The following is a 14,587-nucleotide window of genomic DNA, read 5'->3' as shown; positions in this document are numbered from 1 at the left end:
TAGACGCTTAACTGACTGAGCCACCCTAGTGCCCCTCAAACATGATACAATTGTTTTTAAAGATTTTATTTATTTATTTGTCAGAGAGAAAGAGTACAAGCAAGGGGAAGGGCACGCAGAGGGAGAAGCGGGCTCCCCGCTGAGCAGGAAGCCTCATGTGGGGCTCGATCCCAGGACCCCAGGATCATGCCCTGAGCCAAAGGCAGATGCTTAAATGGATGAGCCACCCAGGTGTCCCAAACGTGGTTCAGTTTTTTAAATAATTGTACTTGTCCTTCAAGGCCTACAAGTGCTACTTTTTTTGTGTGGATTCTATATTTTTTTTCATTTAGCATAAAAGAATAAATAAATAATAATTAAAATATCTTACCTATCTGATACTCAAAGTAGTACTTTAATTTTTTTAACTTTTTTTTTTTAAGATTTTATTTGAGAAAGAGTGAGCATGAGAAGAAGGATCAGAGGGAGAAGCAGACTCCCCACCAAGCAGAGAGCCCAATGCAGGACTCGATCAAGGACTCCAGCATCATGACCTGAGCTGAAGGCAGTCACCCAACCAACTGAGCCACCTAGGCACCCAGTACTTTTAATTTTTAAAATGTGTTTATCTAGGGGCTCCTGGGTGGATCGGTTGGTTCAAGTGTCTGACTCTTGGTTTGGACTCGGGTCCCGATCCCGGGGTCATGGGACCGAATCCCACGCGAGGCGCCCCGCTCGTGCACAGTCTGCTTGGAATTCTTCTCCCTTCCCTCCCCCTCTGCTCCTCCTCCTGCTCTCTCTCTCCAAAATAAATAAAATCTTTAAAATGTGTTTATCTATACACACCCATACAACGGAAGGCCTGATGAAGGGAGACTAAAAGTTTTACAGAAACCAGCATTTGGACAGATCTGCCTGAAGCTGAGTTTTAGTACCTTAAAGGCAGCTAACTTAGGAGCCCATGCTTGATTTCAAATTCAAGTTCAACTTTTACCACTTACTATTTAGGTAGAATCAAGATAAGTCACTTAACCCTCTCTGGGCTTCAGTGTCCACAACTGTACAATGGGGGTAAAAACTGTAGCCCCCACAGAGTAGTGGGAAAACCAGCATCCAAGCCCTGCGCCCTACTTTACTTATCTCTACGGCTTGTATCTGACCTCCTACACATGTGATGTTCTTTATGCACTGCTCATTCACTGTTCCCCGACTCTAGGCTTCTCGAAGCAAAGACTTCTCTGTTTCCTCTCTGATACCTTACTGGTGCCTAGAAGAGTACTGGGTACACAGAAAACGCTCTCTGAGCAGCTGTGAATCAATGAAAGAATAAATGAAAAGTGCTAGAAAATGTCTTTTGCACATAAAATTTACTGTTCAGGAATTAATATTATCATTACTTTGAAAAAGCACACATGGTGTTTTGGGAAAAAAAAAAAAAATATATATATATATATATATAAAGCCACTTTTCAATCTGGTGTCAAGTTCAGCCTGAGATGTTATACTTAAATGGTTCTTCTGGGTGAACAGAGAATAAATGTCCTGGCTCATGGCAATAAACGGGCTTGAAGGAAGGGAGTTTTCCAAGAAAGATTTCCACCGCGCTGGCATTCCCCAATCCCTATCCCCAGCACTCTGCAAAACACAGGTCAGAAAGAGAGAGAGAGAGAAAGGAGAATGAAGAATCAGGACTTTGTGAAATACAGTGTGGACTATTAACAGAGACAGAGGAGGTCAGTGAGGAACATAGGCAGGTCCGTGCATGACACGAACTGGTCGGAGATGACTGATAAAACCTGTCCTCACCCACCCCCATCTTAAAGACCTACTGGGAAGAGGAGAAGGAGCCACAGAAGGGCCAGAGCTCTGGGCTGCCTGCACCGTACTCCACGGAGGACCGTGCCCTTCAGGAGACGGACCACTTTCTAAGACAGGACTGGCCATGAACTGGTTTAGCAGCGGGAAGACCCAGGGAATATCTAGACAGGCGACTGCTGGAAGATGGCTGTGAGCATCTGAAGGTATGAGGGATCATCTCATTAATTTGACTATTAAGAGATGTGACCTCACTTTTATCACAAACAGAACATCACAACATATGAGACACAAACTAAAAATAGCTTGGCACATCAAAATATTATTGAACTTTTTTCTCTTTGCTTAGTCTACTTTTTAACAAACTAAGCATGTAAGATCGGTATAACCTCTCTTAAACAATAATTCAGTTTTCCCAGATGTCACAAAGAGAAAACAGCAAAAGCATATAAAAGGAGCTTCCAATTCTGCAACTTACGTCCTAGGCCACAATTCAAACCCAAACATACAGATCATGAAATCTCATTTCTAGAGTTTTTCTGGTCTTGACCACGTGAGTTCTCATTTCACAAGTGGCATTAAAATAGGGCTTTCCCCAGAACTGTTCGATTCTGATGCATTTCCTACTCTCACGTTCCTGATCAACTAAAAATAGATTCAAAACAGCTACTGTTCAAACCAGCAAGGGCCTCTGCAGTGACGTGGGGCAGAGGCTCTGACAGGATAGGCCCGACTCTTCCTCTCATTTTTAGCGGGGTCTTCTTTTGTGGGGGGCGGTAAATCCAAAATCATTGCTTTAAATTTAGTAAACAGTCATTCCACAGAAGCATCTTTTAATACTCTTAAAAAATTAAATTCCAACATAAACACGTTTGAATATTTACTCCTTAGAATGGTGTCCTGGAGATACCACTTATTTTGATTATTGCTGATTTTGTATCTCAAAGTAAATGCATTCACATCTCGGGATGCCTGGGTGGCTCAGTTGGTTAAGCAGCTGCCTTCGGCTCAGGTCATGATCCCAGCGTCCTGGGATCGAGTCCCACATCGGGCTCCTTGCTCGACAGGGAGCCTGCTTCTCCCTCTGTCTCTGCCTGCCATTCTGTCTGCCTGTGCTCGCTCTCCCCGTCTCTCTCTCTGATTAAAAAAAAAAACAAAAAACAAAAAAAAAACTTCACATCTCAACATCAGGGGCGCCTGGGTGGCTCAGTCATTAAGCATCTGCCTTTGGCTCAGGTCATAATCCCAGGTTTCTGGGATCGAGCCCAGCATCAGGATCAAACTCCTCAGCAGGGAGCCTGCTTCTCCCTCTCCCACTTCCCCTGCTTATGTTCCCTCTCTCACTGTCTCTCTGTCAAATAAATAAATAAAAATTAAAAATCTTAAAAAAAAAAAAAGTGAACATCACACCTCTGTGACCCAAAATTCACCAGCTGCCTTTTAAAAATTCACTATTTTAAATTAATCTTCACTCAAAAGCTCCAAGACTCTTGCCATCTAAATCCCTCCCTCCATTTGAAAAAATGTATCAAGTTCAATCTGCTGTCACCCTATATACATTAGGCCAAAACTACAGAAAAATCCTTTCTTTTTAAATAGGCTCCATACCCCATGTGGATCTTGAATTCAGGACCCTGAGATTAAGGGTCCCATGTTCTACAAGACTGAACCAGCCAGGCACCCCTGCAAAAATTCTTTTTGCTTCAATCTTAACACTATGGCAAGAAGTGACTTAAATTCTCCTTCAAAGATTTCAAATGAACACAAGTAACTCGCTTCTTACTTCTCAATACAATCCCATCAGCTCTCCTGCGGACAGGAAGCTAACTGAGCACTCAGATAATAAAGTTTTCAAGGTTAGTCACTGACGACGACTTCCAGAAGGGTGCTGGAAACTCAAAGACAAAACAATAATTTTTAATAATATGACTAACACTTACTCGGCCCTTAAACCATGCGCCAGATGCTATTCTAAGGGCTTCACAGTTTATAAACCTAGTTAATAACCCAAAGAGATCAGTCCATTTATTTATCTTTCCATTTTACAGATGAGGAAACTAAGCTCAAAGAGATAAGGTGACTTGCTCAAGGTGACATAGCTAGAAAATGAAAAAGGAGCTAAGAGCCGGGACAGTCGGGGGAGTGGGGGGTGGCCTGGGTGGCTCAGTGGGTTAAGTCTCTGCCTTTGGCTCAGATCATGATCTCAGGGTCCTGGAATCGAGCCCCGCATCAGGCTCTCTGCTCAGCAGGGAACCTGCTTCTCCGTCTACTTATGATCTCTGTCAAATAAACAAATAAAATCTTAAAAAAAAAAAAAAAAAAAAGAGCCAGGACAGTCTACCTCTGGAGTGCCCCATATGAACCATACCTCACTGAGCTTTACAGCAGAAAATCCCTTCTGAAGTTGCAGGGACCTGCACATAGAGACGGCCTCATTCCGCTCAAGACCCAGTACTTGTTCATTATCAGTTATGAGTTAATGAGCGTATATGTTAACGTTACTATTTCAGATACTGTATCCAACTCTATGAACACTGGACTATTTGCAAGCTCCCTCTTTGATGAGCGCCCACACTGAAATAAAGAACATTTCTATTTTCTGGTCCAAAGTCTACAGATTACCAGCAAATAAAACAAACAAAAATGACACTTTGTGAACATAATCTTGCTCCCCCCAGATGCAGTCCCTTATTGGCTGATTAGGCGCTCTGAAGTCACCGTAGCAGGGGCTCAAGAGCGGACCACGCCCGAGGAGTAAGCCCCACCCTCAAGGATTTCCAGATCCACGCGGGAAAAGACATGGACAAAACCCATCAACTGGGATACAGCACCGTAAGGTCTGCACGAGACCCAACGGGAGTGGAAAAGTCACAAAGGAGGGCAACTCAGACCCCAGCTCAGGCTGGGTATCTGTTATCACTTCATGGGGATGTTACAGATACGTACACACACACCTGCACACACACAGTGCATACGTACACAGCATCCATACACATGTGCACACAAGGGGAGCTCAATAAGATTTTATTTATTTATTTATTTGAGAGAGAGCGAGTGAGCACAAACAGGGAGTGACAGGCTGAGGGAGAGGGAGAAGCAGACTCCACCCTGAGCAGGGAACCCGATGCAGGGAATGGATCCCAGGACCCCAAGATCATGACCCAAGTCAAAGGCAGATGCTCAACCAACAGAACCGCCCGGGGAACCCCCAATGTGTTTTCTATTTACTTCATGATCTCCTGCTCTTAAAAGGAGGATTTTCTTTTTTAAAGATTTTATTTTTAAGCAATCTCCACAGCCAATGTGAGGCTCAAACTCACATCCCAAGATCAAAAATCACAGGCTCCACCCACTGAGCCAGCCAGGCGACCCAGGGGGAACTATTTTTATACGTTGTTTTACCACAGTACTTTTTAAAATTAAGTTGGAAACACAGGTTGCAAAAGGACACACACAATAATTCCATTTGGGCATATTTACATTACAATGGATATTATTATTAAGTGCAAATTACACATAAATGAAAATGGCATAATAAGTTTCTATTTTTTCCCCTCTTCTCCTTTCCCACAATTTCTGAAGAAGAAAACGAAATCATCATTATTTCCTGCCATGCCTATAAAACTGGAAAACATTCCGGTGGAAGTGCAGCTCTGCTCCAGATCACCCTCGCTCCGACAGCCAGGATGACAGCGGAGTCTCCACGGGCCACAGGCTGGACTGGCCGGAAGGGACCCGGTCACTTCTGCTCACATTTCATTGGCCAGAACAAGTCACACAGGCACAACTTAAGGCAGCTGGGTGGAGACAGAGAGCCCTCCCCCAGGAAGGGGCAGTGAATATCCCAACAAGAACACCGTCTGGTATAGTAGAATCTTTTTAATTCACCGCATATGTGACGTTACGGGTCACTTACCGCACACGCCCCCCCAAGTAACTGCCCAGCATCCCCTCTTCAGCTCTTGGCTCAAATGCTACTTCCCAGTGAGGCCTTCTCTTACCACCTCCTATCTCCGCTTTATGGTTCTCTGCTTTACGGTTCTCCACGCTTTCCAACAGTCCATCCAAAACCAACAGGTATGTGTACGTACATACATACACATGAACACACGTAGACAGGTCCGGGTGTGTGCACACATGTATACAGGCACATTCGTACTGACAGCACTGAAGTACTGACAGCACTGAAGTGAACACAGCCAAAAGGCAACACCAAAAACTGATGCATCTGGGTGACTCGGTCAACCTTTCTGCGGATCTGAAAATTCCCGGAGTAAGAAGCTGAGAGGAAAAGGAGATGCCCCAGCACGGCTCGTGCTTTCTCTAGCTGGGGCTCAGCTGCACAGAGCAGGCGCGAGGCTGGAGTCTCCGGGGCTGCTGAGTGAGGACGGGGAAGGTCACGGACAGTGCACACAAGGCACTGAGTATCACCAAGCAGAAGCCAAGGCAAAGGCGGCATCTGGATTCCAGGTTCCGGTCTCTTCCCGTGGCCCAGCCGTCCTTCTGTCCTTGGGCTCAGAAAGAAGACCCCTGCACCCTTAAAATAAATCTCATAAATCAAATGAGTCGTTCTGTTACTTCCTGCGCGTACGCGTGTGACTACTTCAGCTCCCCAGGGTGCTCTCCGTCATCCGCCTGCAGGAGGAGCATCACCTCGCTTTTCTCCCGAGTGGGTTTTCAGGATTCAAATTCAGTTACACCGACTGTATGTTAACAGCATGGCCAATCATCCGAGGCAGTAATTTGGAAAATCGAGCAACATACGAACTCGCACGCTATGCAGCACGTCACCGGACTGGAGTTTCAAGACAGGTCGGAGGAGCTGGTCAGGTGACGGGACAGAGGAGCACTGACAGAGGAGCACTGTCGAAGGCTGAGGCTCAATGAGAACACACGGCGTTTGGGGGAATCCTGAGTTGTTTAGGGGTGAGTGTGTGCGGCCACGGCACGCTACAAGGCAGGCTGAGACAAGCTCGCGGTGAGGTCTGACACTATCCTCAGACTGACTCTTCCATAAAGGCGAGGAAGAGATGTTGATGGATTCAAGCAGGGGAGTAACTGGGTCAGATTTGTCTTTTAAAAACACATCACTCAAAAAAAAATAAATAAATAAAAATAAAAAATAAATAAAAACACATCACTTTGTCTACTACGTGGAGAATGGATTGGAGTGGGACAAAGCAAGCCTGGGTGACGGGGACCGTGGAAGGATCAGTTCCAGCGATATTTCATGTGTTCGATCAGCAGAACTTGGTCATTATTTGCAAGTGACATGTGAGGAAGAATGGAGTCTAGATTTCAGGCCTTAACAGATGGTACCATTCCCTAAAACTGAGACTACAAAAGGACATTCTGAGAAGAGAAGGTGATTTCCGACTGCACTCTGTGCTGAGGTGCCTGGAGAAACGCTCAGACAGAATACTGCCCTACAGGCAGCTGACACGGGTACGGATGGACAGACGGACATAGGTATGGATATGGTTTCCGTTTCTTTGTTCTAGCAACTAGATTCAGGATTAACAACATGTAAGACATATTTTCAACTTATCTTAAAATCAAACAGACAAGGACATTAGGACAGAAGTAAAATGAGGACACAAAAAATAACACTAAGCCAGAAGAGAGATTCATGCACGTTACAGGCATGTATCAACACAGTGTGTGACTGACCACACAAACCCATGTACCTGCAGAGGCTTCCTGCCACAGGACGATTCAGAGAAAGCAATTTTAGAGGAGGCCCCATGAGGAGACCCACACATCACCCTTGCTGCTGTGGACTGATTTAAGATAGAGTACCAAGGGCAGGTTCAAAACCGGAGGGTCAGGAGGGCCTCCGGTTTTCATTAGCTTTTCAAAGGAGTCCCTTTCTAGAAAAGATTAAAAATTACACTCAGGGCATGCATGGGCTGCATAGTCTTCATTCAATCCGCTGTTAAAACATGCCCCCAGCATTACTCTCCATAAGCACTGAGCCACAGGGAGGTTTAGTAGCTTTCCAGTGACCCCCCCACCCCACCACCCCGCAAGCAGAGCCATGCAAGGAAGCACGGCAGGTTGAAAAGCCATGTTCTGTCCACCACACTGGGGAAGCTGGAGATCTGTTGGCACATCTCAAGCAGAGGACAGGACCCGGAAGGGGACCGGAGGGTCATCAGGAAGTACTCAGCAGGTACTCAGTACAGTAGGTACTGGCAGAAACTCTAGGTACCAAGAGGGCAGAACTTGGCTACCTCCTGAACACTCAAAACTAAGCATGGACCACAGAGCCCAGAGAATAAATAAAACGAATGCCCCCAAACAGGCTAGTCATTCATTCATTCATTCATTCATTCATTCATTCAACAAATGCACCTGGAAGGTAGGAAACAAAAGGAGAACCAAGAACAGAGTCCTGAGAAACATCCTTTAGGCTGTACTGGGAAAGAGCAGTCCGCAATGGACACGGGAAAGTAAGAAAGCCAGATACCCATGGCCTCCAGAAGACGCTTGCCAAAAATCATGATCACCAGGGTCAAAGAGATCACCAGGCCAAAGAGAGGTTAAAGGACATGTTCTGAGAAGTGCCCAGGGTCTGGCAATCTTAGCGAGGGCAGTATGGATGTAGCAATGAAGGGGAAACTGTGCCAACAAGCACATGGAGGAAAGGCTCTGGAAAAGGAGGGGCCGGGAGCCCCACTCCTGTAAGGGTCTGGTCTGTGAAAGGGGAGGACAGGGATAAAGCAATAGTGCGAGAAAAGGACAGGACCAGACGGGGCCTCCTGCTGATTTTACCACCAGTGTGAGCTGGAGAGCTTCTGAGTCAAAAGGGATAGGGCAGGAAGACAGAAGACCGAATGATTACCCAGAAAGCCAGGCACACGGCAAAACAGGACAGAAAAGAACACCGATGAAGACGCTGTGCTACACAGAAAACAGAAAAATCCAGCACTCAGGGGTGCCTGGATGGCTCAGTGGGTCAAGCCTCTGCCTTTGGCTCAGGTCATGATCTCAGAGTCCTGGGATCAAGCCCCTCATCGGGCTCTCTGCCTATCGGGGAGCCTGCTTCCCCCTTTCTCTCTCTGCCTGACTACTTGTGATCTCTCTGTGTCAAATAAATAAAATCTTTTGAAAAAAATCCAGCACTTAGAACAGGGGTTGGCACCCCATAAACACTTCCCCTCTACCACTACCACAGTTGTTATTTTTATCAGAAAGAGACAGGTTTCATGGCCTGAACGTGGAAAGAAGTTAGTGGGAACGAAGGAGGGAGGTAAAAGGACCAGGGAAAAGTGCCTGACTACTACGATTTCTTTGGAAAGCAGAAGACAATGTCACCTAGTGGGAATGTGGAGGGGCTGTCCCTTCAGCAAAGTGGGGGGCGGGGGAGGTGGGTACTTCTAATACTTCTGGAGGGCAGTAGACCAGTCTGGAGGGCAGTGGAAGGGCAAAGACACATCCCTCGTGTCTTCCTAGGGAACTCTGGCTGCTCAGGACTGTGTTTTGCTCAAGCAAGACCCCTGTTTTCTGGACATCGGGCAGGCAGGGAGAGCTCAACCGGCCCTGGGCCTGTGACTGAGCATTGCCCTCCCTGGGCACATATAAAGTGAGAACCCTGACCATACCGTCCCTTCCTGGGGTCACACAGTTGTCACCCATGTGACGTGTTTAGCACATCCGAAGTGCTGGCCACCTTAGCTATTACTGCGGTCATTATCATCATTTCTGGCATGCCAAAAAAGCCAAAACATGTTTTTCAAGAAAAGACCAAGAAAAAAAAAGGTAACTTGTTATAGTAAGTGTTTGATTAGAAAAGATTAGTAAATGGTTTAAAAGAAGGAAAAAGAAAACAAGTGACAGAGCAAAGTCTGTCATTCTGCAACTACCGTACGAAGAAAAGTAGCCACTGACACCTGTGCCCACTGACGCTCCACTTCTCTTCCCATTATTTTTCTTCACATGTCCTCGCAGCCTATTTCTTACCCTAACCCTGACCGAGACTCAGACGGAGCCCCCTCCCGTGCGGCACCAGGCCCACGCCGCGGCAGCTTCAGAAAAGGACATTGGATCACAGAGGTGGCCTCAACAACACCAGCCCTCTAAAACACTTCCCGCCCTCTTGACACTGAGGTTGTAGCCCTACTGATCTTCTAGAAGGTAATCTGGCTACATTCTAGAAAAATCCTTAAAGAGGACCACACCCTCTGATCCAGAAACCTTAGGGTTTCTAGACTTAGGGATTCTAGAAACCTTAGGGAACTTATCAGAAAATCAGAGGCGCCTGGGTGGCTCCATCCATTGAGCAGCAGACTCCTGGTTTTGGCTCAGGTCATGATCAGGGTCCTGGGACGGAGCCCCGCATGCTCAGTGGGGAGGCTGCTTGAGATTCTCTCCCTCTCCCCAGCCTCTCCCCACAACGCGCGCGCTCGCATGTGGGCACCTTCTCTAAGAATAAATAGACTTAAAAAAGAAAAAAGTCAGACAAAGACTCATATACAAAGCTTCATCACAGTCAGATATATTTAAAAAGAGGGGCTCCTGGCTGGCTCAGCTGGTAGAGCAAGTGATTCTTGATCTCAGGGTGGTGAGTTTGAGCTCCACGCTGGGAGTAGAGTTTACTTTAAAAAATAAAAATAAAAATAATTTTTTAAAAAATTCTAAACTAAAGCAATAACATTTAAAAACATATATATATTAAACTGGGGCACGTGGGTGGTTCCGTTGGTTAAGCATCTCCCTTCAGCTCAGGTCATGATCCCAGGGTCATGGGCTCGAGCCCTGAGTAGGGCCCCCTGCTCAGCGGGGAACCTGCTTCTCCCTCTCCCTCTGCCCCTCTCCTCCCCGCTCATGCTCTCTTGTACGCTCTCTTTCATTTATTAGAGAGAACACGAGAGAGAGAGAGATCGTGCAGGAGCAGGGGCAGAGGGAGGGGGAGAAGCAGGTTCCCCGCTGAGTAGGGAGCCCGATGTGGGACTGGATCCCAGACCCCTAGGATCATAACCTGAGCCAAAGGCAGATGCTTAATTGACTGAGCCACCCAGGCGCCCCAAATAAAATCTTGAAAGAAAGAAAGAAAGCCAGCCAGCCCTGACAACTACCTAAATTTCCTACATTTGGTGATAAGCTTAATCACTATACTTAATGATGGAAAAACCTGTAGCCATTAAAATTGGTGTTTTAATTTGTAAGGATGCAAGGAAATGCTTGTAACACGAGGTTAAGTTAAAATGCAATATACATAGCTGCATATAATATGATCCCAATGATTTATTCATTGATTCCACAAACTTTCACCAAGTCCCAGTGTTTCAGGCAGAAATAAATGGGCTTTGAAAATTAAAAATGAATGTGACTTGTTCTGTGCTGTCAATCTAGCAGGGGAAACAGACACAAAAGCAGATTGCTCTAATGCAATATGGTAAGAGCAGAAGCCAAACCAGAGTGGGGGTCTGCAGGAATGTGGGGTATTGAGGGAAAGGCTCCAGGGGAAGGTGACAAGGCAGCTGAGTCTTACAAGAGGGCGGGCTTGTCATGCTCAGGGAGGGCGGGCTTCAGGAAGAGCAGAGATACCGGAGTAAGGAACAGTAGGGTACCTCATATATACACAGTGACAAAAGAGAGACAAGAGGCCCATAATTTTGGAGTCACTTGTGCTAAGCCGCATATCAGCAAATCAAGACTTAACACCTCACCTAACAGTTTCAACCTCTGCTAGGGAGGTGACCTGCCTGAGGGACCCTTTCTGGCCCCCACAGAAGGATGAGGTGCTCTAGTCTTTCCTTGTTCCTCAACCCCTTCCGCCCATAAAAGTTTGCCCCTTTGTCTGGCCCTTGGGAACTCCTTTCCGTTTGCAGGACGGCCCGCTGTCCCATTCATGAGTCACTGAATACTGCCAACCTGATCTTTAAACTTACTCCACTGAATTTTGTTTTTTAACAACACAGACAAAATAATGGAACGCCAAAAAGTAAAAGCCTAAAAAAACTAACAATGATTATCTCTGGATAACAAGGATTACAGGTAATTCTTGCTTTTGCCTTAATTCTTGATTTGGAAATCTTATGAAGAATCATACAGAATTCAGTGTATTTGTGTTACCGAATTTGTAATAAAAGAAATCAATCTGAATGAAGAAGGTAGGCTACAAAGATTTCTAAAATCTTTTCAAGTTCTAAAACTCCATGATTCTAAGAGTAAGAAAGGACATTAGAAGATTCAGCTTGGAAAAAAAGAAATCCTAACCTAGAAAAAGAATTGGTATTCTTGGAAAGTGTGATTTGGAACAAAGATTTTCCTTTTACCTTCTGCTTCCTATTTTCCTTTTTAATTTTGCCTCCTAATACGATGAACCTAAAGTACATTTCCTGCTAGAATGCAGAGTACTCTAACCCTGCCTCCACCAGCATGAAAGGGAGACATCAGAACAGAGGAACCGGCTACTGGTTGTCCTCGCGTAACCGTGCACTGTGAGCGTTGACACACAAGAATCCGACAGCCTCGACCCCCTTGCCCTCACTGACAAGTGAAGGACCAAGCCCTCCAGTCAGCTGAGAACTGCCACGGGGCACATCAGGGCACAGTGGAAAGAGAAGAACACAGGAGCACTGTCCCCTCTGCAACCCTCATTTTCCAATCATCTGCCTCCCTTTCCAGATTACTCACCCAGCTCAAAACAACGCTGACTCGAAGTGACAAAGAGCCTGATTTCTTCTCCAAAGGATATTATGACCATGTCCAGGCCTGACCCCCGAGTCACAACATTTATAAAGCAACTAATGCTTTGACCCAAACACTTCCCATCACCCCCGAAGTGTCACAGAGGACAGGGGGACTCCAGAGGCTCCTGTCTCATTCTCCCTCTCAGAAGAGTTCTAGTTTGGATGTGACCATTTCACGGTCACCCTATATCCCTTTCCTCCAGCGCCCCTCTCTACCCCATGCCCTCAGCTGCTGGCCATGCTTCCCTTCCCTGAGAAAGGAGAGGTTACCTTACTTCCTCCACAAGCCCTATTCCAGTTGACTAAATCTCTCAAAAATAAAATAAAAAATTCTTACAAAGGCCAAGTTCTAGCAATTACTAGCCAACTACACAACTTTCAAACTTGTCATCTTTTGAACTCCTACTGCCTTGGCTGCAACAGAGCCAAAGAAATGGTTCTATTGTCATCAGAAACAAGACTGTGAACTGCTATTTTCTTAGAGAGCCAACAAGGCTGTGGTCCTTAGAATTCCCTCATGTAATCCAGTGATTCTATTTTTTCCATTACAAGGAGTTTTATAAACTGCAACAATTACTCACCCCAATACTTTCTGCCTGATCAGTAACATGGAAAACGTTAAGTGGGCCCAACCACACTCTGCCGGTGGGCAAGGGCGAAGAACCAAAGGCATAACCCGCCTAGTCACCAAAGGTGCTTTCTTGAGTCACCTGTAATGCTTAGTCAGTTATTCTAATTAGTTCAAATTAGAATAATAAATAGCTTATAAGAATACTTATTCTAGACTCTTCATCAACATCTGCCATTAGAGCAACCTTTTTTAAAAAAGCATTCCGATTACAGGTGACACCAGGGGCCAAGCAGCGGACACCATCTTCGCAAAGTCTTCTACATGACATGCTCTCATGGGGCCAGCTCCGGTCACAACCCCAGCTACACCCCTTTCTCGCTGTGTTACCTCTCTGAGCCTTCCCCATTTAGAAGGCAATGGCGTAAACATCCCTTATCTAGCAAGAGTCGTCAGAGATACAGGGAACGGAACCTACTACCTGAATTTTTATCCACCTACAGTCTGTCTCCCCCAAGCACAAAGTAAGCTCCAAGAGGTCAGAGGCCTGATGTACTACATTCATGGCCATCTCCCCACTTAGTTATAACTTAGTTATCTCCCCACTAACTAATACGATGCCCAGTGCAGAGGGCCACAGTAAATATTTGTTGGACAAATGGTAAGTGTCTACCCGACACACAATAAACAGTCATTACTTTTCTTCGTAACTTCAGCCTACACATTTTCTCATCCTTTTGCTCTTTTCCGTCTTTAAGCCCAGACATTGTTTTCCTTAGGCTCGGGGCTCTGTCTCACCCAAGCAGCAGGAATATGGAGCACAGCTACTAAAAACTAGCATTGGACCTGTTGACTGACTACCAAACTGGCAGGAGAAACTACTAGAAGCAGGAACCGAAGTCCGCCAACATCCTCAGTCCGCAGAGACGCATCCTGAGAGGAGAACTATTTTCATTAGTCACCCGGTTTTTGAAAAAATGATTCTTGCAACTACAATTTTATGTCCTCACCAAAAATATCCCAAGTGAGAGAGATGATGTGGGTAAGCCCCTTCTCATCTCTGATCCCAACTGGTTAAAGAGACAAGATGATAAGCCCAAGTAGCGGCTACTTCTGGCACATTCCATAAAATGGATTCTGGTCACTTAAAAGGGACCAAGTGGAACTGACAGCATTAAATATTTCTAAAGAATTTTTTTAAACCCAGGTATATGGAAAGTGTCTTAAATCCATCCACAAAATAATTATTGCTGCTGCAGGAAGGTTCACTCATTTCCTGGTGATCACTACACCAAAGCTCTGCATTCCCACCCAGTCTGAACACTCAAAGCCAATATTCTAGCAGATCTAGTCAACAGTGTGCAGTGCGCTCTTTCAGGGAGAGAGAATGCCCCTCTGGGCGCTGCACGCCCATCAAGTTCTTGGTGTGAATACAGGTTTCCTTCCTAATGTGAACTGTCAAGGTTAACTTCCTCCTGCAGGTTCTGCATCATCACTCAGCCAATGCCAACAGGCCCTTCTAAAAAGG

General features: G+C 45.8%; 1 protein-coding gene and 1 long non-coding RNA gene across 4 annotated transcripts in view; one reads left to right on the top strand and one right to left on the bottom strand.

The window, feature by feature from the left end:
- Positions 1 to 6,596, top strand: part of LOC106004334 — a 43,083-nt gene extending 36,487 nt beyond the window's left edge. Inside the window, exon 4 of one of the 2 annotated variants that reach the window (XR_006601661.1) lies at positions 5,377 to 6,596. This is a non-coding gene — a long non-coding RNA (uncharacterized LOC106004334). Of the gene's footprint in view, positions 1 to 4,472; positions 4,632 to 5,376 lie in introns of those variants that run through there. The other variant, XR_006601660.1, reaches the window with a different exon arrangement.
- UBE4B (ubiquitination factor E4B) overlaps positions 1 to 14,587 on the bottom strand; it is a 120,219-nt gene that overhangs the window by 89,503 nt on the left and 16,129 nt on the right. The gene's annotated exons all lie outside the window — the stretch shown is intronic.

The sequence above is a fragment of the Mustela putorius genome, unplaced genomic scaffold, assembly GCF_011764305.1.
Source record: "Mustela putorius furo isolate JIRA1106 unplaced genomic scaffold, ASM1176430v1.1 tig00003853_pilon_pilon_pilon, whole genome shotgun sequence".
NCBI classification, from domain to species: Eukaryota; Metazoa; Chordata; class Mammalia; order Carnivora; family Mustelidae; genus Mustela; species Mustela putorius.
Note: the sequence above shows the minus strand (reverse complement) of the source record. Positions and strands in the feature narration are given on the sequence as shown.